Genomic DNA, 24,198 nt, shown 5'->3' with positions numbered 1-24,198 from the left:
CTTCTGAAACTCACGTTGCTAAGGTGGCTAGAAAGACCTTCTACATTGCCCACCTGATCAGGATGGGATTCACATCCAGATCTAGTGGGTCATTGTTCCCCTGTACCCTTCACTTATTAGACCGGTGACCGAGTAGAATGCCCTATTCTGGCTGTATGTCACCCAACATCTGCAGCAATTGGAGACACCCTGAATGTCCCCACCTAAAGGATCATGGAACCCCAACAGCTGTCATATGCTGCCAGATTGAAGACACTCCCACTCTATTCACTCACATACCGTCTGCTTAGAGGTGACATGTGCCTGACATGCAAGGCCATGTCCAAACAGGGATTAATGGATATGCTCCCTCAGAATCGGCAGATCCACCTGAACCACTAGTGCAGGTGATGTACACCTTAGCAGGGATGTACGTTGGACATGTTGGAGGGATGGAGTTATCACCCGGAGACTCCTATGCTGTGGAATACAATCCCGGTCCATGTGAAGCAGAGCACCTTGCTGGCTGTGTTCAAGAGGTATCTTGACCTGTGGATGGAAGGTCATACATTTAACCCGGGGATCGTCATTGTGTCACTGCTGGAGAGAGGCATGACATAATAATGGGCACAGTACTGTTTCCATATAAGGGGTGGTGTATGGCAATGAAATCTGTGCTAGGCTTATACCTGCCTTAGGAAGATAGCCTAGTATAAACCTATGTACCTATGAACCTATCTGACCATGTTGCATTATGTTCAGATGTGAACTACTTACAACAGCCTCATCCAACATCAGTTGTGTATTCCACAACATGGGTGTACATTGGCAAACACTACCGATGTGCCCTAGGCCATTTCTAATGCTAGTCGGAGAGTGTGTTTGTCCATCAGCACATTGTAAGTGTAGTTTGCCATGACATATGTCTTGTTTAGTATACTGTGCCTCTGTCTACCTGTGACATAACATTGATACCCAGGGTAGACCTCCTATCTCCCATCCACTCATTAGGATTCCTGTTGAGGGGGCTCAACGAGTGTCTCACGGACAACCTGTACTGGTAGTTTACTCATGCGTGGGGTGGCTTCTGTGTTTTGGATAATGCAGTACAGCCTGTCCTGAATATGTCAGTGCTGGCGTTCAGGTCCCTCATGTGCATAGCTCCTGCCATTCAGATTGTACAAGGTGCAGCATGTGCATTGATTCCAGCTTGGACATGGCTTTCTACATCAGGCACAGCTTGCATCTGGGTGGACAGCATGGCAGTGTGTGGAGCTGCACTCTGTTTAATCAGGCTACACATTACATGTGTTCCAGCTCTGTCATACTCCTGGTGAGGTACTGTTGTGGACTTTACAGGTGCTGGATGTGTCTGCATGAGGTACACCTCAGGGGCTGTTGTGGTCATTTCTAATGTCGATGAAAGATAACTGCAGAACCACAATGACCTCCCTTAGCTAGATGTCAGACAGCATGGACCATGCAATCACAAATAAAAACAGGACCCTCTCCACAAAGGGAAAGTGTCCTGTCTGGTGGACCCCAGCCATAAACAAACTGTATGACAGATGAGGGTTACTAATGCAAGACAGAGCTACATCTCCAAAGGGAAGACAGCTGTGATCAGCACTAGTAGAAAGCTACATTATCTCATAAAGACATGCACGGTCAACCTGGGGACATAAATCACCAAAGACAATGAAGGTAACCACACTGCTTTCTTCAGTTATGTCAGACACCTGGTTTTGAACCCTCAGATATGCTCAGAGTTGGTACACAACAACATGTATTCCAGTGACCTGACAGATATTGGCAACATTCCGGCGGACAGCTTCAGTGCGATTTACCCCCTCCCTCACCCCAAAGAAGATAGTTATCACTGCTGTATGTAAACTCACTGTCATCTTGGATGTCCATGTGAGAGCCACTCAGCAAAGACAAGTACACAGCATCCATGGGACCTGCTGGTATCTCCGGTTGCATGCTATGTGAACTGCAGAAGGGTTGGACCCATATATACAACTGCTATTTAACCTTAGTCTTGCTACAGGATATGTACCTGAACACTGGCATACAGCAACAGTGGTCCCACTCCACAAAGGAGATGCCTCCACAGACCATGGCAACTACCACCACACAAGCTTAACCAGCCGTGTCTGCTAAGATATGGGAAGAGTCATTATGGAGCTCTTACACAGACACATTACTGACCTACGGACCCTTGTTCCCACCTAGTTCAGCTTTGTACAGGGCAGATCCTGCCTTTTGCACCTAGTTGACTACTATGAAACTGTCAGTAGGGCCATCGACGAGGGCTACGCAGTCCACACAGCCTACCTGCACTTGGCTAAGGCCTGTGACACAATACCACACTCAGGCATCATAGCCAAGCTCAACAGCTGACATATGACAGCATATGTCGCAGGATAGGTTGCAAAATGTCTAAGAAACAGAACCCATAAAGTCAACATTGCAGGTGCCTTGTCAGATTTGAAGCCAGTCACAGGTGGTGTCCCACAAGGATGTGTCCTGGGACCCTCCTAATTGGTATTTACTTTTCAGATGTGAAAGCAAACATAGGGGAGTTGTGGCTGACACAGTTTGCCGATGACTGCAACCTAGGCACCATAGTGAATACATCAGCCAGCACACACATACTACAGAATGCCATCACAAAGGCGGATAGCTGGTGCCAGACGATGGCCTGAAACTGAATGCAACTGATGTGTATTCATCCCCTTTGGGGGGAACAAAGTACCCACAGATCAATACATAGACAGCAACCCACTGAGCACAGACAACAAATCAGACACCTGGGGACACATGTAGATAGTGACATCTCTTTGACACCCCTGTTGCCAAGGTGGTTAGGAAGACTTTCTATCTTGCCCACCTTATCATGGAGGGTTTTCCATCAAGATCATAGGAGGTCATTGTTCCACTATCCTTCTCCCTTATCAGGCCCATGATTGAATACAAAGCCCCATATGGTATGTACCTCGCCCAGCAATTGCAACAGCTGGAGACGCCCCAAAGTACCTACCATGAAGATCAGGGTTCTTCAACACATGTCATATGCTTCCAGAATAGAGGAAATCCAGCTTTGTTCAGTGTCATACCGCATACTTACAGGTGACCTATGCCTGACATACAAGACCATGTCCAATCAGGATTTGGTGGACATGCTCCACTGCAAGCAATCCAAATCCACCAGAGCCATGAGAGCTGAGGATTTGAACTTCAGCACATACATGTATAGGACATGCTGGAGGGACAGAGTCATAACTCAGAGGCATCTCAAACTCTAGCAGAGTATCCCAGGTCATGTTTGACAGAGTCCCTCACTGACTCTCTTCAGGAGACATCTGGACAACTGCATATGGGACGGAGGCACAGACTAGACAGAGGCACAGTCATGTTATTCAATTACATAAGGGGGTCATAATGTGTCACTACTAAGTCAGAGGCACAATATTCAGAATCTATTCTGTACACTTATTACCACTATAAGGGGTGGCAATATCCACATCACTATGGCTAGGCTTATACATGCACTAGGGCAGATAGCCTAGTAGTAGACTATGACACTATGAAACACCGGTGTATGTGTAGGTGTTGTCAATCAAACACTATGTGGTTTGGAGGGCTTGATATCTCCCTGTATTCCAACATCGTTTTGTCTATTCCTTCTAGCATGTCTAGGGATCAGTTGCTAGTGTCCTCTCCTGCTCAGCTGGTGAACCTGGGAATACTGAGGCAATGTTACACTTGCCTCATGTACACTGACAACCCTCTCCTTCTCCCATAAAACACACATACATGTGAGAGATGCAACTATATAGCCAAAGTGGAGGCTGACCTCTCTCAACATAGGACTAGCAAGACCAGAGAGAAGGTGAAGGTAACCACACACATCACAAATCCAGTCTCACATGGCACTATCCCAACTTAAGATCATACACATAGACACACAGAGACATACTGGAGGCTCTGATCAGAATTCAACCAAAACGGCAGTGGCCACCACAGCAGACACTCACACAACTGCCTCCACAGGGCACAGCACATGCAACACATTGACCACAGAGTCGGTGTGCCAAACAGTCACAGCCCTTAAGGCCAAACACAATGCCAGACACACTTGTCATAGGTGACTCCATAGTCAGACACACTGATGTCCCGCACCAGATTGGGTACGGAGGAGGTCACAGTAAGCTGCCTATCAGGCACTGGAATCCACCACATAATGCAAGCACTCAGGTCACTCAACTGCAAGTACAAGTCTGACCCAGTCATTATCCATGCTGGTGTGAACGACCTGAGATGTACCTCCTGGACTACATGGAAAGAGACATAGAGGATCCCTCTGATTATGTAGGCCAGGCAGGTGGTGACCCTGACCTTCAGCAGTATCCTACCTTCACCAAGTATGATGCCACATAAACAGGGACAAGATGATCAGCTGTAATATTTTGCTTTAACTATGGTGTAATTCAAAGGGGTCCAATGTCTGTCTGCCTGGGATGACATGCTGGACAGGCCACAGTGATTTGCAAGGACGGCTTGCACCTGTCACCCCTGGGCTTCAGTTCGGATGATGCTCTTGCCACCCCCATTGTGCCTTTTTTATGCAAGATTCAGATTCTACACCTACCACCCTAGAACACAGTAAAGGAAAGGCACTAAGGGTAATGCTGCTCAATGCCAGAGGTCTCAACCTCAAGCTGCACACACTGTATGCCCTTCTCAGTCTGTAGCACATTGATGTCTGTGCTGTGCCTGAAACCTGGTTCACCGCTTGTAGCAGGACCCGGGCACTATCGGGTCTTACCTCATATCATGGGTTCCGCACCAGAATCCGGACAACACCAAGAAGGATGGTGGGTGTCCATATTCATCAAGGACACCCTCACCTCATGGTTGGTGGCAATACACGATGCATCGGAGACCATCCAGGTGCCAATGACCATAGGCAAGACTGCTCTGCAGTTTGTAGCATGTTACATGCCACCCTCTCAAACTCAGGTACCTCACACATCTATCCTGCAAACACTGCAGGGGATAAATGTATCTCTAACACCATCCTACTGGGTGATTCCAACTATCCACATATAGACTGGGATCACTAAGCAAGCCACAACACTGTAACACAAAGGTTCCAAGAGTTCATACACTCAAATGCCATGGAACAACTGGTCACCATCCCCACAAGTGGAGACAACATACTAGAACTCATCATCACGAACATGGGGTCACACTGTTCAACACCAGAAGTATACCCATCATTGGTGAGATCAGATCATGGACTACTCTCAGTGGGAGTCCACATCCCACACACAATCACGAACATGGGGTCACACTGTTCAACACCAGAAGTATACCATCATTGGTGAGATTAGATCATGGACTCCTCTCAGTGGGAGTCCACATCCCACACACACCCCAGATAGAAAACAAACAGTGAAGACCTTCTCAAATGCTGACTTCACATTTCTAAGGACTGGTGTGGTCTCTTTCAAGGCCCCCAAGCCAGCGGACACCATTACCCAAGCCGCTGTATCACTTACAAATGCCTTCTACCAGCACCTCCAGGACTGCATGGATCAGGCAATCCCAGACAAAACAAAGACTCTTTGTACCACAGGCAAGCATCCGGTCTGGTGGACCATAGCCATAAACAAGCTCTACAACACAAGGAAGGAGCTACTACGAGATAGAGCGTAATCAGTAGGAGGGAAGACACCCCTGCTCATTGTGAGTAAGACACTGGGTTCCCCCATACAATCATCCGAGGCAAGTTTTGCGAGTAAACCCACTCAGGACTCAAGGGACAATCATGAGGCCTTTTACCTATGTTTGGAACCTGGGATGGAACTCGCAGATAGGCTCTGAATTAGTGGTCAATGATGTAGATATCACTGCACCTACAGACATTGCCAACATACTGGCTGACAGGTTCAGTGCAGATTTCTCCCCCCCCTCCCCCCAACTGGAGGAGTATCTACACTAGAGGATTGTAGCCCCCAAACATCTCCAATGCTGGGGTGGGAACTGCTCTATCCAAGGCAGAAAACACTTTATCCATGGGACCAGATGGTGTCCCCAGTTGTGTGCTCCATGAACTCAATGAGTAATTACACCCCAGTTAGGGCAGCTGTTTAATCTTAGCCTCACCTCAGGATATGTGCCCAAGGGTGGCATACGGCAATGGTGGACCCACTTCACAAAGGAGGTGCCTCCACCAACCCGGATCCTACCATCCCACCAGCTTGACAAGCCTGTTCTGCTAAGCTATGGAGAGGATCATAATGGGAATTATAAATGAAGACATAGGGGACCTACAGACATTGGATCCAATCCACTTTGGCTTTGTCAAGGGCAGATCATGCCTTTTAAACTTGGTTGACTTTTTCAAGACAGTCACCTAGGCCATTGGCGTGGGCAAGGCAGTCCACACAGCCTACTTTGACCTGGCAAAGGCTTTCGACACAATCCCCACTCAGGTATCATTGAAAACATCACCAGCTTAATTGTGAACCCATACATCACAGCATGGGTTGCAAACTGGCTAAGTGACAGCACACACAGGGTCAAAGTTGCTGGTGCCATGTCACACTCCAGAGCTGTCACAAGTGGTGTCCCACAGGGCTCAGTCCTGGGCCCACATTTGTTCAGCATCTACTTTTCAGAAGTACGAGCAAACACAGGAGGATTATGGCTGACAAAGTTTGAAGATGACTGCAAACTGGGAAGCATAGTTGGAAACCCATCTGACACAGACATCCTTCAGAAGGGTCTCATAGACATGGATAACTGGTGCCAGAGCCGTGGCCTTACATTAAACACTAAACAATGCATGGCCATACCCTTCAGGAAGAACAAGTTTACCACTAGTTCCCATCTAGGTGGCAATCCTCTAAGCACAGAGGAGGTTATCAGGGTCCTGGGCACCCAGGTTGACAGTAACCTTTGTTTGACACTCACATTGCCAGGTAGTTTGGAAGACATTCTACATTGTACCTCATCATGCAGGGATTCACATCTAGATCAGGGGAGGTCATTGTTCCCCTGTACTCATCACTCATCAGACCAATGATTGCATACAATGCCCCATTCAGAATGTATCTGACCCAACACCTGCGGCAATTGGATGGGCCCACAAATTCCTCAACAGGAATTGAAAGGGTCTCAAACATATTTCTTATGCTGACATTGAAGGAATTCCTGCTGTATTCAGTCGCTTACCATCTGCTCAGAGGTGACCTGTGCCTGACATACAAGGCTATGTCCATCACAGAATTACTGAACATGCTTCACCTCAAGACCTCTACATCCATCAGGACTACAAAGGCAGGAGACTTAAACCTCAACACAGATATTAATAGGATGTGCTGGAGGGACAGATTCATCACCCAGAGAGTCCCTATGCTGTGGAACAACATCCTGGTACATGTGAGGCTGAGCACCTCACTGGCTTTGTTCAAGTGAGATCTTGACCAATGGATTGGAGATTGAAGGTATACCCTGGGATAACCTCAGTATCACTGCTTGACAGAGGCACAGCAAAATAATGGGCATATTATACATCAAATTGAAGGGGTGGCAGAAGCCACAAAACTGGGCAGGGCTTATAAATGCCCTAGGGCAGATAGCCTAGTATGAACCTATGAACCTATGAACATAGGCCTGGGGCAGTTCCTGCTATTAGGACTGTGGTCTGCAGCAAGCTATATAGTAGGGTAGTCCAGTTTAGCTATTGGTTTGGTGACGTGGCGTACAGTTCCCAGTGTTGCTTCTTGTTGTGGTACAAAAGAGCAGGTAAAGTGGTTATCCATGTTATTTATTGCTAGTCACCCTCATTTTTATCTGGTTCCGCTGTTTTAAAAAATGCACATGTACATCAATACTGTATGAGGTGTGACCTGAGTAGGCAACAGGTGCTGCTGTGGGCTTTGACCCTGTTTTCTATTACAGCACTGATATCTACACTTCTATACTGTGTGTAGCTTACACTGCACGCATCTTGATGTTTATACTTGGCACTGGGTAGCATTACATCTAGGTTCCTATCCCTTGTGGTACCCATGAGGTGGGTTTGTGTTTTGTGGTTTATGATTGTTGAGGGTGGATGTTAGTTGGGGTCCTCAGGTGTGCATATGGTACATGATATTACATTACTTAACACATGGCATTCATGCCTCAGGGCGCTCAGGGGCAGCCTCTGTCAGATGCATACTACACTCCCTGTACATGTTTGGAAGCAGGTTGTGTCATGTTAGGCATCCCTGTTACTGTATGAGTGAGTCAGGCGGGTATCAGTTCCAGTGTTCCTACTGACCAAGTGTATGTGCTATCGTTGCCTCTTTGCCAAGGCCAGGGCATACTGGGCACGCCTCCTTCTGCCTACTGGGACAAGGTCAGGTTGTTCCTCCTCCAGTCACCTCCTGCCTGTGGTGGCCTTGGCAATGGTAGGGGATGTTTGGCCCAGCCCTGTGCTGGTCCTGCTGCAGCTGCTTCCGCAGGATCATATTTAGCATAGCACATATCATGATCATTTGGGTACATGTAGTTGGTGTGTACTGCAAGGCTCCACCAGATGTGTCCAGTCACCGGAACCGTGACTTGAGCAGCCCAAACACATGCTCTATGACATTACGTGTTTGTGCGTGTGCCTCATTATGGCGTTCCTGTTCAGGTGTGTGTGCATTTCTGATGGGTGTCATCAGCCACGGCTCAAGTGCATAACTTGCATCCCCCACTAGGTGTCCGTGTGGGAAGTCCCCATTGGCAAATGATTGGTACAGCTGCGTCAGATGCCAGATATGGGAATCGTGGTAGCTCCCAGGGCAGCCAGCACACACATTCATTATTATGCCCTGGGCATCACACGACCTGGCAGTTGATGGAGGGGTATCCCTTGCGGTTAATGTAGGCTCTACCCTGCTCACTGGCTGGTGCTTTGATGCATATGTGCAGTCTATTGCACCCAGCACCTCCGGGTAACCCACTATTTGCTGGAAGAGACGCATATTGCTGGCCATAACCTCATGGTCATTAGGGACATATATATGATCACCGACATGTGCTGACATGGCATCCAGGAACTGGTGCAGTACTCTGGAGGCTGATGCCTGTGATACCCCCATCATATCACCAGTTGGTCTCTGGAAGGTACCTGTTGCTAGTATTCTTAGGCCAACACATACCTTGGTTTCCACTGGGATGGGTTCCCTCTATTGGTTCTGTGTGTGAGATGTGGCCTGCACAGCTCAACAATCTGCTGCAGAAGGTCTCTGTCCACTCTGTAGCTCTACTATCTCCAGCTCATGTAACCCATGGTAGGTGACCCTGGGCCTGTATACTCTTCTCCTTCTCCTCACTCTGGGTTGTCTGTCAGCATCTGCATTGTCACCACCCTCAGCAATTCGCCTATGCCTGATTATAATAGCTATGGCAGCCCCTAGCATTTCTGCTCTGAGTTCAGCTTTTTTCAGTTTTCAATTCTGATAGCTTAGTTTCTGGCAGTATCTCTTGTGAGAAACAGCCTGCACTGCTCTTTGCAGTGTTTTAAGTGCTGGGATGGGCTTTTAGTCTGCCAGTGTAATTGCCTGCTTCTAATTGTTTCCACCAATTAACTCCAGCAGTATCTTCTGGCAATTTCCCTGTATTTTAGTTGTTTCCTGTTTCCTCTCTGTTTCCTGAGGAGGAGCAATGTGCACACCAGCTTAAACACGCTCACAGTCACTTAAACGCACGCACACACCTCTGCGGTGTTGCAGCACACATCCTTACACGGGTGCCAGGGCCATGGCCTGAAGTCAAAGTGCACAACATGTGTAGACATACCCTTCAGGAAAAGCAAGGTAACCCCAAGCTACCATATAGGTGGCAATCCTCTAAGCACAGAGGAGGTTATCATGGACCTGGGGACCCAGGTTGACAGTTGCCGTTCTTCTGAAACTCACGTTGCTAAGGTGGCTAGAAAGACCTTCTACATTGCCCACCTGATCAGGATGGGATTCACATCCAGATCTAGTGGGTCATTGTTCCCCTGTACCCTTCACTTATTAGACCGGTGACCGAGTAGAATGCCCTATTCTGGCTGTATGTCACCCAACATCTGCAGCAATTGGAGACACCCTGAATGTCCCCCACCTAAAGGATCATGGAACCCCAACAGCTGTCATATGCTGCCAGATTGAAGACACTCCCACTCTATTCACTCACATACCGTCTGCTTAGAGGTGACATGTGCCTGACATGCAAGGCCATGTCCAAACAGGGATTAATGGATATGCTCCCCCTCAGAATCGGCAGATCCACCTGAACCACTAGTGCAGGTGATGTACACCTTAGCAGGGATGTACGTTGGACATGTTGGAGGGATGGAGTTATCACCCGGAGACTCCCTATGCTGTGGAATACAATCCCGGTCCATGTGAAGCAGAGCACCTTGCTGGCTGTGTTCAAGAGGTATCTTGACCTGTGGATGGAAGGTCATACATTTAACCCGGGGATCGTCATTGTGTCACTGCTGGAGAGAGGCATGACATAATAATGGGCACAGTACTGTTTCCATATAAGGGGTGGTGTATGGCAATGAAATCTGTGCTAGGCTTATACCTGCCTTAGGGAAGATAGCCTAGTATAAACCTATGTACCTATGAACCTATCTGACCATGTTGCATTATGTTCAGATGTGAACTACTTACAACAGCCTCATCCAACATCAGTTGTGTATTCCACAACATGGGTGTACATTGGCAAACACTACCGATGTGCCCTAGGCCATTTCTAATGCTAGTCGGAGAGTGTGTTTGTCCATCAGCACATTGTAAGTGTAGTTTGCCATGACATATGTCTTGTTTAGTATACTGTGCCTCTGTCTACCTGTGACATAACATTGATACCCAGGGTAGACCTCCTATCTCCCATCCACTCATTAGGATTCCTGTTGAGGGGGCTCAACGAGTGTCTCTACGGACAACCTGTACTGGTAGTTTACTCATGCGTGGGGGTGGCTTCTGTGTTTTGGATAATGCAGTACAGCCTGTCCTGAATATGTCAGTGCTGGGGTTCAGGTCCCTCATGTGCATAGCTCCCTGCCATTCAGATTGTACAAGGTGCAGCATGTGCATTGATTCCAGCTTGGACATGGCTTTCTACATCAGGCACAGCTTGCATCTGGGTGGACAGCATGGCAGTGTGTGGAGCTGCACTCTGTTTAATCAGGCTACACATTACATGTGTTCCAGCTCTGTCATACTCCTGGTGAGGTACTGTTGTGGACTTTACAGGTGCTGGATGTGTCTGCATGAGGTACACCCCTCAGGGGCTGTTGTGGTCATTTCTAATGTCGATGAAAGATAACTGCAGAACCACAATGACCTCCCCTTAGCTAGATGTCAGACAGCATGGACCATGCAATCACAAATAAAAACAGGACCCTCTCCACAAAGGGAAAGTGTCCTGTCTGGTGGACCCCAGCCATAAACAAACTGTATGACAGATGAGGGTTACTAATGCAAGACAGAGCTACATCTCCAAAAGGGAAGACAGCTGTGATCAGCACTAGTAGAAAGCTACATTATCTCATAAAGACATGCACGGTCAACCTGGGGACATAAATCACCAAAGACAATGAAGGTAACCACACTGCTTTCTTCAGTTATGTCAGACACCTGGTTTTGAACCCTCAGATATGCTCAGAGTTGGTACACAACAACATGTATTCCAGTGACCTGACAGATATTGGCAACATTCCGGCGGACAGCTTCAGTGCGATTTACCCCCTCCATCACCCCCAAAAGAAGATAGTTATCACTGCTGTATGTAAACTCACTGTCATCTTGGATGTCCATGTGAGAGCCGCACTCAGCAAAGACAAGTACACAGCATCCATAGGACCTGCTGGTATCTCCGGTTGCATGCTATGTGAACTCCAGAAGCGGCTGGACCCATATATACAACTGCTATTTAACCTTAGTCTTGCTACAGGATATGTACCTGAACACTGGCATACAGCAACAGTGGTCCCACTCCACAAAGGAGATGCCTCCACAGACCATGGCAACTACCACCACACAAGCTTAACCAGCCGTGTCTGCTAAGATATGGGAAGAGTCATTATGGAGCTCTTACACAGACACATTACTGACCTACGGACCCTTGTTCCCACCTAGTTCAGCTTTGTACAGGGCAGATCCTGCCTTTGCACCTAGTTGACTACTATGAAACTGTCAGTAGGGCCATCGACGAGGGCTACGCAGTCCACACAGCCTACCTGCACTTGGCTAAGGCCTGTGACACAATACCACACTCAGGCATCATAGCCAAGCTCAACAGCTGACATATGACAGCATATGTCGCAGGATAGGTTGCAAAATGTCTAAGAAACAGAACCCATAAAGTCAACATTGCAGGTGCCTTGTCAGATTTGAAGCCAGTCACAGGTGGTGTCCCACAAGGATGTGTCCTGGGACCCCTCCTAATTGGTATTTACTTTTCAGATGTGAAAGCAAACATAGGGGAGTTGTGGCTGACACAGTTTGCCGATGACTGCAACCTAGGCACCATAGTGAATACATCAGCCAGCACACACATACTACAGAATGCCATCACAAAGGCGGATAGCTGGTGCCAGACGCATGGCCTGAAACTGAATGCAACTGATGTGTATTCATCCCCTTTGGGGGGAACAAAGTACCCACAGATCAATACATAGACAGCAACCCACTGAGCACAGACAACAAATCAGACACCTGGGGACACATGTAGATAGTGACATCTCTTTTGACACCCCTGTTGCCAAGGTGGTTAGGAAGACTTTCTATCTTGCCCACCTTATCATGGAGGGTTTTCCATCAAGATCATAGGAGGTCATTGTTCCACTATCCTTCTCCCTTATCAGGCCCATGATTGAATACAAAGCCCCATATGGTATGTACCTCGCCCAGCAATTGCAACAGCTGGAGACACCCCAAAAGTACCTACCATGAAGATCAGGGTTCTTCAACACATGTCATATGCTTCCAGAATAGAGGAAATCCAGCTTTGTTCAGTGTCATACCGCATACTTACAGGTGACCTATGCCTGACATACAAGACCATGTCCAATCAGGATTTGGTGGACATGCTCCACTGCAAGCAATCCAAATCCACCAGAGCCATGAGAGCTGAGGATTTGAACTTCAGCACATACATGTATAGGACATGCTGGAGGGACAGAGTCATAACTCAGAGGCATCTCAAACTCTAGCAGAGTATCCCAGGTCATGTTTGACAGAGTCCTCACTGACTCTCTTCAGGAGACATCTGGACAACTGCATATGGGACGGAGGCACAGACTAGACAGAGGCACAGTCATGTTATTCAATTACATAAGGGGGTCATAATGTGTCACTACTAAGTCAGAGGCACAATATTCAGAATCTATTCTGTACACTTATTACCACTATAAGGGGTGGCAATATCCACATCACTATGGCTAGGCTTATACATGCACTAGGGCAGATAGCCTAGTAGTAGACTATGACACTATGAAACACCGGTGTATGTGTAGGTGTTGTCAATCAAACACTATGTGGTTTGGAGGGCTTGATATCTCCCTGTATTCCAACATCGTTTTGTCTATTCCTTCTAGCATGTCTAGGGATCAGTTGCTAGTGTCCTCTCCTGCTCAGCTGGTGAACCTGGGAATACTGAGGCAATGTTACACTTGCCTCATGTACACTGACAACCCTCTCCTTCTCCCATAAAACACACATACATGTGAGAGATGCAACTATATAGCCAAAGTGGAGGCTGACCTCTCTCAACATAGGACTAGCAAGACCAGAGAGAAGGTGAAGGTAACCACACACATCACAAATCCAGTCTCACATGGCACTATCCCAACTTAAGATCATACACATAGACACACAGAGACATACTCGGAGACTCTGATCAGAATTCAACCAAAACGGCAGTGGCCACCACAGCAGACACTCACACAACTGCCTCCACAGGGCACAGCACATGCAACACATTGACCACAGAGTCGGTGTGCCAAACAGTCACAGCCCTTAAGGCCAAACACAATGCCAGACACACTTGTCATAGGTGACTCCATAGTCAGACACACTGATGTCCCGCACACCAGATTGGGTACGGAGGAGGTCACAGTAAGCTGCCTATCAGGCACTGGAATCCACCACATAATGCAAGCACTCAGGTCACTCAACTGCAAGTACAAGTCTGACCCAGTCATTATCCATGCTGGTGTGAACGACCTGAGATGTACCTCCCTGGACTACATGGAAAGAGACATAGAGGATCCCTCTGATTATGTAGGCCAGGCAGGTGGTGACCCTGACCTTCAGCAGTATCCTACCTTCACCAAGTATGATGCCACATAAACAGGGACAAGATGATCAGCTGTAATATTTTGCTTAAACTATGGTGTAATTCAAAGGGGGTCCAATGTCTGTCTGCCTGGGATGACATGCTGGACAGGCCACAGTGATTTGCAAGGGACGGCTTGCACCTGTCACCCCTGGGCTTCCGGATTTCGGATGATGCTCTTGCCACCCCCATTGTGCCTTTTTTATGCAAGATTCAGATTCTACACCTACCACCCTAGAACACAGTAAAGGAAAGGCACTAAGGGTAATGCTGCTCAATGCCAGAGGTCTCAACCTCAAGCTGCACACACTGTATGCCCTTCTCAGTCTGTAGCACATTGATGTCTGTGCTGTGCCTGAAACCTGGTTCACAGCCTCTAACAGCACCCCGGCACTATCGGGTGTTACCTCATATCATGGGTTCCGGCACCAGAATCCGGACAACACCAAGAAGGATGGTGGGTGTCCATATTCATCAAGGACACCCTCACCTCATGGTTGGTGGCAATACACGATGCATCGGAGACCATCCAGGTGCCAATGACCATAGGCAAGACTGCTCTGCAGTTTGTAGCATGTTACATGCCACCCTCTCAAACTCAGGTACCTCACACATCTATCCTGCAAACACTGCAGGGGATAAATGTATCTCCTAACACCATCCTACTGGGTGATTCCAACTATCCACATATAGACTGGGATCACTAAGCAAGCCACAACACTGTAACACAAAGGTTCCAAGAGTTCATACACTCAAATGCCATGGAACAACTGGTCACCATCCCCACAAGTGGAGACAACATACTAGAACTCATCATCACGAACATGGGGTCACACTGTTCAACACCAGAAGTATACCCATCATTGGTGAGATCAGATCATGGACTACTCTCAGTGGGAGTCCACATCCCACACACAATCACGAACATGGGGTCACACTGTTCAACACCAGAAGTATACCCATCATTGGTGAGATTAGATCATGGACTCCTCTCAGTGGGAGTCCACATCCCACACACACCCCAGATAGAAAAACAAACAGTGAAGACCTTCTCAAATGCTGACTTCACATTTCTAAGGACTGGTGTGGTCTCTTTCAAGGCCCCCAAGCCAGCGGACACCATTACCCAAGCCGCTGTATCACTTACAAATGCCTTCTACCAGCACCTCCAGGACTGCATGGATCAGGCAATCCCAGACAAAACAAAGACTCTTTGTACCACAGGCAAGCATCCGGTCTGGTGGACCATAGCCATAAACAAGCTCTACAACACAAGGAAGGAGCTACTACGAGATAGAGCGTAATCAGTAGGAGGGAAGACACCCCTGCTCATTGTGAGTAAGACACTGGGTTCCCCCATACAATCATCCGAGGCAAGTTTTGCGAGTAAACCCACTCAGGACTCAAGGGACAATCATGAGGCCTTTTTTACCTATGTTTGAAACCTGGGAGGGAACTCCCAGATATGCTCAGAATTAGTTCGGAATGATGTAGATATCACTGCACCTACAGACATTGCCAACATACTGGCTGTCAGGTTCAGTGCAGATTTCTCCCCCCCCTCCCCCCAACTGGAGGAGTATCTACACTAGAGGATTGTAGCCCTCCAAACATCTCCAATGCTGGGGTGGGAACTGCTCTATCCAAGGCAGAAAACACTTTATCCATGGGACCAGATGGTGTCCCCAGTTGTGTGCTCCATGAACTCAATGAGTAATTACACCCACAGTTAGGGCAGCTGTTTAATCTTAGCCTCACCTCAGGATATGTGCCCAAGGAGTGGCATACGGCAATGGTGGACCCACTTCACAAAGGAGGTGCCTCCACCAACCCCGGATACTACCATCCCACCAGCTTGACAAGCCTGTTCTGCTAAGCTATGGAGAGGATCATAATGGGAATTATAAATGAAGACATAGGGGACCTACAGACATTGGATCCAATCCACTTTGGCTTTGTCAAGGGCAGATCATGCCTTTTAAACTTGGTTGACTTTTTCAAGACAGTCACCTAGGCCATTGACGTGGGCAAGGCAGTCCACACAGCCTACTTTGACCTGGCAAAGGCTTTCGACACAATCCCCACTCAGGTATCATTGAAAACATCACCAGCTTAATTGTGAACCCATACATCACAGCATGGGTTGCAAACTGGCTAAGTGACAGCACACACAGGGTCAAAGTTGCTGGTGCCATGTCACACTCCAGAGCTGTCACAAGTGGTGTCCCACAGGGCTCAGTCCTGGGCCCACATTTGTTCAGCATCTACTTTTCAGAAGTACGAGCAAACACAGGAGGATTATGGCTGACAAAGTTTGAAGATGACTGCAAACTGGGAAGCATAGTTGGAAACCCATCTGACACAGACATCCTTCAGAAGGGTCTCATAGACATGGATAACTGGTGCCAGAGCCGTGGCCTTACATTAAACACTAAACAATGCATGGCCATACCCTTCAGGAAGAACAAGTTTACCACTAGTTCCCATCTAGGTGGCAATCCTCTAAGCACAGAGGAGGTTATCAGGGTCCTGGGCACCCAGGTTGACAGTAACCTTTTGTTTGACACTCACATTGCCAGGGTAGTTTGGAAGACATTCTACATTGGCCACCTCATCATGCAGGGATTCACATCTAGATCAGGGGAGGTCATTGTTCCCCTGTACTCATCACTCATCAGACCAATGATTGCATACAATGCCCCATTCAGAATGTATCTGACCCAACACCTGCGGCAATTGGATGGGCCCACAAATTCCTCAACAGGAGGTGAAAGGGTCTCAAACATATTTCTTATGCTGCCCGACTGAAGGAATTCCTGCTGTATTCAGTCGCCACCATCTGCTCAGAGGTGACCTGTGCCTGACATACAAGGCTATGTCCATCACAGAATTACTGAACATGCTTCACCTCAAGACCTCTACATCCATCAGGACTACAAAGGCAGGAGACTTAAACCTCAACACAGATATTAATAGGATGTGCTGGAGGGACAGATTCATCACCCAGAGAGTCCCTATGCTGTGGAACAACATCCTGGTACATGTGAGGCTGAGCACCTCACTGGCTTTGTTCAAGTGAGATCTTGACCAATGGATTGGAGATTGCAGGTATACCCCAGGGATAACCTCAGTATCACTGCTTGACAGAGGCACAGCAAAATAATGGGCATATTATCCATCAAATTGAAGGGGTGGCAGAAGCCACAAAACTCTGGGCTAGGCTTATAAATGCCCTAGGGCAGATAGCCTAGTATGAACCTATGAACCTATGAACATAGGCCTGGGGCAGTTCCTGCTATTAGGACAGTGGTCTGCAGCAAGCTATATAGTAGTAGTCAGTTTTAGCCATTGGTTTTTGACCATGGCTATTCCATGTTGCTTCTTGTTGTGGTACAAACATAGGTGTGTGGTTATCCATGCCATTTATTGCTAGTCACCCTCATTTTTATCTGGTTCCATGTTTTTGCACATGTACATCACTGTATGAGGTGTGACCTGGTAGTGTCAGGGTGCTGCTGTGGGCTTTGACCCTGTTTTCTATTACAGCACTGATATCTACATTCTCTATACTGTGTGTGTTTACACTGCACGCATCTTGATGTTTATACTTCTGGCACTGGGTAGCATTACATCTAGGTTCCTATCCCTTGTGGTACCCATGAGGTGGGTTTGTGTTTTTGTGGTTTATGATTGTTGAGGGTGGATGTTAGTTGGGGTCCTCAGGTGTGCATATGGTACATGATATTACATTACTTAACACATGGCATTCATGCCTCAGGTGGCGCTGCAGGGCCGCCTCTGTCAGATGCACATACTACACTCCCTGTACATGTTTGGAAGCAGGTTGTGTCATGTTAGGCATCCCTGTTACTGTATGAGTGAGTCAGAGCGGGTATCAGTTCCAGTGTTCCTACTGACCAAGTGTATGTGCTATGCGTTGCCTCTTTGCCAAGGCCAGGGCATACTGGGCACGCCTCCTTCTGCCTACTGGGACAAGGTCAGGTTGTTCCTCCTCCGAGTCACCTCCTGCCTGTGGTGGCCTTGGCAATGGTAGGGGGATGTTTGGCCCAGCCCTGTGCTGGTCCTGCTGCAGCTGCTTCCGCAGGATCATATTATGTAGCATAGCACATATCATGATCATTTGGGTACATGTAGTTGGTGTGTACTGCAAGGCTCCACCAGATGTGTCCAGTCACCGGAACCGTGACTTGAGCAGCCCAAACACATGCTCTATGACATTACGTGTTTGTGCGTGTGCCTCATTATGGCGTTCCTGTTCAGGTGTGTGTGCATTTCTGATGGGTGTCATCAGCCACGGCTCAAGTGCATAACTTGCATCCCCCACTAGGTGTCCGTGTGGGAAGTCCCCATTGGCAAATGATTGGTACAGCTGCGTCAGATGCCAGATATGGGAATCGTGGTAGCTCCCAGGGCAGCCAGCACACACATTCATTATTATGCCCTGGGCATCACACACGACCTGGCAGTTGATGGAGGGGTATCCCTTGCGGTTAATGTAGGCTCTACCCTGCTCACTGGCTGGTGCTTTGATGCATATGTGCGTGCAGTCTATTGCACCCAGCACCTCCGGGTAACCCACTATTTGCTGGAAGAGACGCATATTGCTGGCCATAACCTCATGGTCATTAGGGACATATATATGATCACCGACATGTGCTGACATGGCATCCAGGAACTGGTGCAGTACTCTGGAGGCTGATGCCTGTGATACCCCCATCATATCACCAGTTGGTCTCTGGAAGGTACCTGTTGCTAGTATTCTTAGGCCAACACATACCTTGGTTTCCACTGGGATGGGTTCCCCTCTATTGGTTCTGTGTGTGAGATGTGGCCTGCACAGCTCAACAATCTGCTGCAGAAGGTCTCTGTCCACTCTGTAGAGCTCTACTATCTCCAGCTCATGTAACCCATGGTAGGTGACCCTGGGCCTGTATACTCTTCTCCTTCTCCTCACTCTGGGTTGTCTGTCAGCATCTGCATTGTCACCACCCTCAGCAATTCGCCTATGCCTGATTATAATAGCTATGGCAGCCCCTAGCATTTCTGCTCTGAGTTCAGCTTTTTTCAGTTTTCAATTCTGATAGCTTAGTTTCTGGCAGTATCTCTTGTGAGAAACAGCCTGCACTGCTCTTTGCAGTGTTTTAAGTGCTGGGATGGGCTTTTAGTCTGCCAGTGTAATTGCCTGCTTCTAATTGTTTCCACCAATTAACTCCAGCAGTATCTGCTGGCAATTTCCCTGTATTTTAGTTGTTTCCTGTTTCCTCTCTGTTTCCTGAGGAGGAGCAATGTGCACACCAGCTTAAACACGCTCACAGTCACTTAAACGCGCGCACACACCTCTACACGGTGTTACACGCGCGCACACATCCTTACACGGTGTGAGCTTGGCTGATTCATGTTAAAACGCACGCACACTGCCTTACACATGTGCACGCCCGCGCAAACCATTGTAGACGGTTTGCAACACGCTCCCACATGTTGAACCTGCCTTACACGCGCGCACACGCGCGCATGCACGTATTTCAAGAAACTTTGAGTGTAGGGATAGCGTAGACCCTCAATTTCTTGACTTTCCTAGTGTTCTGTTGGGACACACCTCCCTCCCTGATGTCTGTCTGTCATCTCTTACCTTACATTGCCCTCCAATCTGGTACATTTATTGCTATCCTTCCCCCCCCGTGATGTCACCTACCTCTTACTCTGTTCCTCCCCCTTCTCTAACTCTTACACTACTCAGAAAGTGCTCATTACCTATGTGGCAGTGTGATTCAGTATTGTAACCCTCATTTACATAGGATTGCCTAGTAATGACTAGTTACATGTCTTACACGGAGCTTCCCCCCCTTGACAACTACTAAACGGAGGCCATATTGTTTTTAGTCTGCAAGTCCCTCCATTGACATTCCATGTAATACATAAATCCCACAATTGTGGGCTTATAAGCTTCGGTTTTCAGTTTTAGGTAGCGCACCCGTTTGCGGGTGTGCTGCAGTTAAACCCAGAAATCCCGTGAAAAAAAAAAAAGTTATATAACTTATTTTTGCAACAGTTTTTCATGCCAATGGCCACATATTTGGCCATTGGCATGCTAAATGAAACATATGCACCCTTTATTTGGAGCTGACATAGTTCCGTTTTTAATTTTGCAGAAATGTACTCAGTTGTCAGCTGAGTACATTTCTGTAGCTAACACGTCCATTACACGGACTGGTTTTGGCTTCGTGGATCGCTCAAATACCTCATTTGCATACCTTTAAGCTGCAAATGAGGTATTGAGCATTTCCACGCCCAGTCCGTGTAAGAGACATGTTAGCTGTCTCTTACACGGAGATTTGGGCTGTTCCTGAATCAGGAGGCTTACACGGAGGCTTACACTACTCTTGAACTCCGTGTAAGCCTTCCTGAATCTGGCCCAATGTAATTCTTCATATAAATACACAAATGCTTGCCAGTGTCAATGACATACTCATTATATGGATAAGCATACTTCTTCTGTTTGCCCAGTATCTCTGAAAACAAAAGCATGGCAGCTGACAACATACTAGACACAGATACTTTTCACAGGTCTGAAGTGAAACCACTGTCATTCTGTTCGCACCCATCAGCAGGATTCTAAATAATTTCTTGGAACACATGGTGCCACATAGACATGAATATATCCAAGTGCCCCAAAGTATCACTGAGGAGACACCTGTTAATATTTGGCTTCCTCAGCATAGCAGGTATTCTCAGCATCACCCTGTATTAAACTGAAACATAAAGCAATACATGCAAATACCACAAGTGATGCTGCAAATGACTTCATTCTTTCACTGTGAAGGTGATATGTGTTTACTGTGGTTGCATAATGAAAATTTGCGCCAAGATCCAAGCAGCATACATCACTACTACATTTAGCTTGGTTCTGTCTTACAGCACACATTTCAGACTGGCAGTATGCCAAGTGGGCACTTGCTTTGGAAGATAGGATAACCCCTGCAGTCCTGGCCACACAGAGTGGACTAAAATATCAATGTAGGTACATTTTGTTACCCTAGGATATAGCTCTGCTGCCTGGGCACCTATAATAAGGAGCTGCAATGGGCATCACTTAAAGTTCATTCAACGTCTGTTGTATACTACATGCTGCATAACCAGACTGTTGACACATTGGCTTTAGGTGCACCATAACCTGAGCTAGAACATCCTGTTGGCAAAGATATAGGACTGGGGCCTTAAGGCAGATGAAACAATATCAAAATAACATGGTGGAGGATATCCTGCTTGGGATGCTGTTAGTCATACACAAGCTGAGATACAACAGCTGTATACTTAGCACAGACATGATATATTAAACAAGTAATATTTTGTTTGTGAATTTCTGTCTATGTGATGTCCACTTCAGGATATGTACAACATACATATGTATTGTACAAGACACAAGTTTAGCTACAAACAGAATTATAATTTTGATATAACATATCATAAATTAAATGTAGGTAAGTGACAAACCATTAGAATGCAACATTTGAGCTGAAGGTCAACCTAAGAAAGCATTGTCATTAAACTAGAAGAAATGCAGCTTAAGATAGGCCTGGGTGAACTCTACATGTAAATACAATCCCCACTTTATGGCTAAACAGCATGTGTGCATGGCAGCTTCATCCTCACTGAGCAAGATGATATCCATGATTTTAACCTAACACTGTACATCTGCACAATGGCTCTTAGTGGTGAACTTTTCTATGCAAGTAACTGAAAAGGATGTCACAACTCTTCCTCTTCCAATACCTGCAGCACTCAGACTTGCTGGTGGTGGTTTTCTTGAACTTGGTGAGCAATATTTCCTCTAGCAGTAGCTAAAATGCTTCTCACTGTGACTGGTGGTCTATTAGTTTCTGTGACCGTCCCCTTATAATTGGAGACTTTATCCTCATATCCCATTTAGTTTTCTTGTGAACAGTTTGTATCAGATACTGTGTTGTAAACAACTGGCCACAGATGACTGGCAAGATATACACTAAATGTATGTAGTTAACCACAAACACAATGAGCAGCAGATGTCTGACTGCTTCATTATGCTAACATGGGCTCCTGCTGGTGCATGCCTAAAATGTATGCAGCCCTTAGCTGGCTATGCTGGCACAGAAGGATAAAAGCCAAGTGATTCATGTTTGACTAGCAACAGCTGGTGTGGGCATGACAAGGATGCCTGTCTTTGTGGGACAGGGCAGAGTAGGGCTGTCATATGCTGCAATTTGTCAAGTATGGGGGTAATGCTTGAGGGAGGTCCTGGAGTATGAATGTGGCTTGGCAATTCATGACTGTATTAGTCCTTCTCAACAGGGACACTAATGTATGCACATACATGAAGAGGCATAGTGGTCCCATCAGTAAAGTGAACCATGCTTCCCCTGCCCAAGGTGGGTGGGGGCTTTAATGTCTTTTAAGAAATATGTCATCATTGCCAGGATACCAGCAAGGGCACAAGCAAGCTCTATGGTTGCCTGGCTGTCAGCCCTTCCAAAGATGTGGTAGGCTTGATGAAGAATGAATAATGGGGACAATATGCAAAAGAAATGTGTACAGGCCTTTCCATGGCATGCTTAATTTATGCCACTATGTATCATTGTATTTTGCAAGCATACACTCTCACTGAATATGGATAACTTTTCAAGGGGGATACCATCAGGAACATGGCCTGGCAGATTACTTGCCATTACTGGTCGCTGACATGCATGGCCATAGTGATAGTGCAAATGTAATGGAGGTTATATGTGTCAGTCCCCTGTTATGCCATTTGCAAGATTGACAAAGAACAGTGCTTCTTGTGTCTGTGATGTCTGTCTGTCTGCAAGGGATATCACTGCTGCCATACTGAAAGATGACAGTTGTGAAGATTTTGTACTCCATCTCATGCATCACCTGCACAGCCCAGGTCAAAGCCCTTCTTCATTTTCATTATTAATATTATGAGAATGTGAGCACTTGTGATGTCACATGCAAAGTATCTACAACAAATATCTCCAGTTAACACACCAGGTACATCCTGTAGTGTAAAATCATCAGCCCTGCAGTCTGCAAAGGCATACAGCCACATGTTTTTGTGGTCTTTATGATCAGATAACCTAGATGGTTGCCTTCACCATGTACAATTGTTGTCTTCAGTGAAGATAATGCCCAGACTCTCCATGAGTACGAGCTTCACTTAGAAAGATAAAACTCTTCTCAGCTATCTATTTAAATGCTTATAGAGCTGTAGCACACCATATACATAACTAATGTACAATGCCTGTCATCTGGGATGTGGGTAATATGTTACAGTACTGCCATCTGCCATACTGCATGGCCCATTGCTGCCTTCTCTAACCCCTGCCCCAGTGTTCTGGATGGGCACCTGCCATGATACTTGCAAATCTATTGCCACTGCTTCTAAACTGAAGATACTTGAATGCTAGTTTTTTTAAATGTAACATATTCAAATGCAGTGGTATTAAACCATTAAACTTCCCCTCAGTCCACATGCAGACAGCCTGAAAGCAGAGGCCGCAGCATTGTTCATCTGGGTTCACCACAAGTTGGCTAATCTCTCCAGCAAGCAACTCTGGAAGCTGAAGTTAGCTGTTTTTTTTTTTCAATCAAATCAGTGACTGATTCTGTAATCTGGAGGTGACTTCCCTACAGCCAACAAATGGCACTGATGTCTGCAGTGATTTTGACCTATCATCTTTCCCATTCATCCTGGTCAGCCTTGTGCCACAAACAAATTACCACATGTCCACATGATAAGTTAAGCAGCATTCTCCTGGGGAGTGAATTCACTTATTTTCTCATTCA

The 24,198-nt window shown here is 46.9% G+C and overlaps 1 protein-coding gene across 1 annotated transcript in view; it reads right to left on the bottom strand.

Moving 5' to 3' along the window:
- The window catches only part of LOC122810734 (adhesion G protein-coupled receptor E3-like), a 242,835-nt gene that overhangs the window by 25,144 nt on the left and 193,493 nt on the right, over window positions 1–24,198 (bottom strand). The window lies entirely within an intron of this gene.

This window comes from Protopterus annectens, chromosome 9.part0 (genome assembly GCF_019279795.1).
Source record: "Protopterus annectens isolate FY-2018-M chromosome 9.part0, PAN1.0, whole genome shotgun sequence".
NCBI classification, from domain to species: domain Eukaryota; kingdom Metazoa; phylum Chordata; order Ceratodontiformes; family Protopteridae; genus Protopterus; species Protopterus annectens.
Note: the sequence above shows the minus strand (reverse complement) of the source record. Positions and strands in the feature narration are given on the sequence as shown.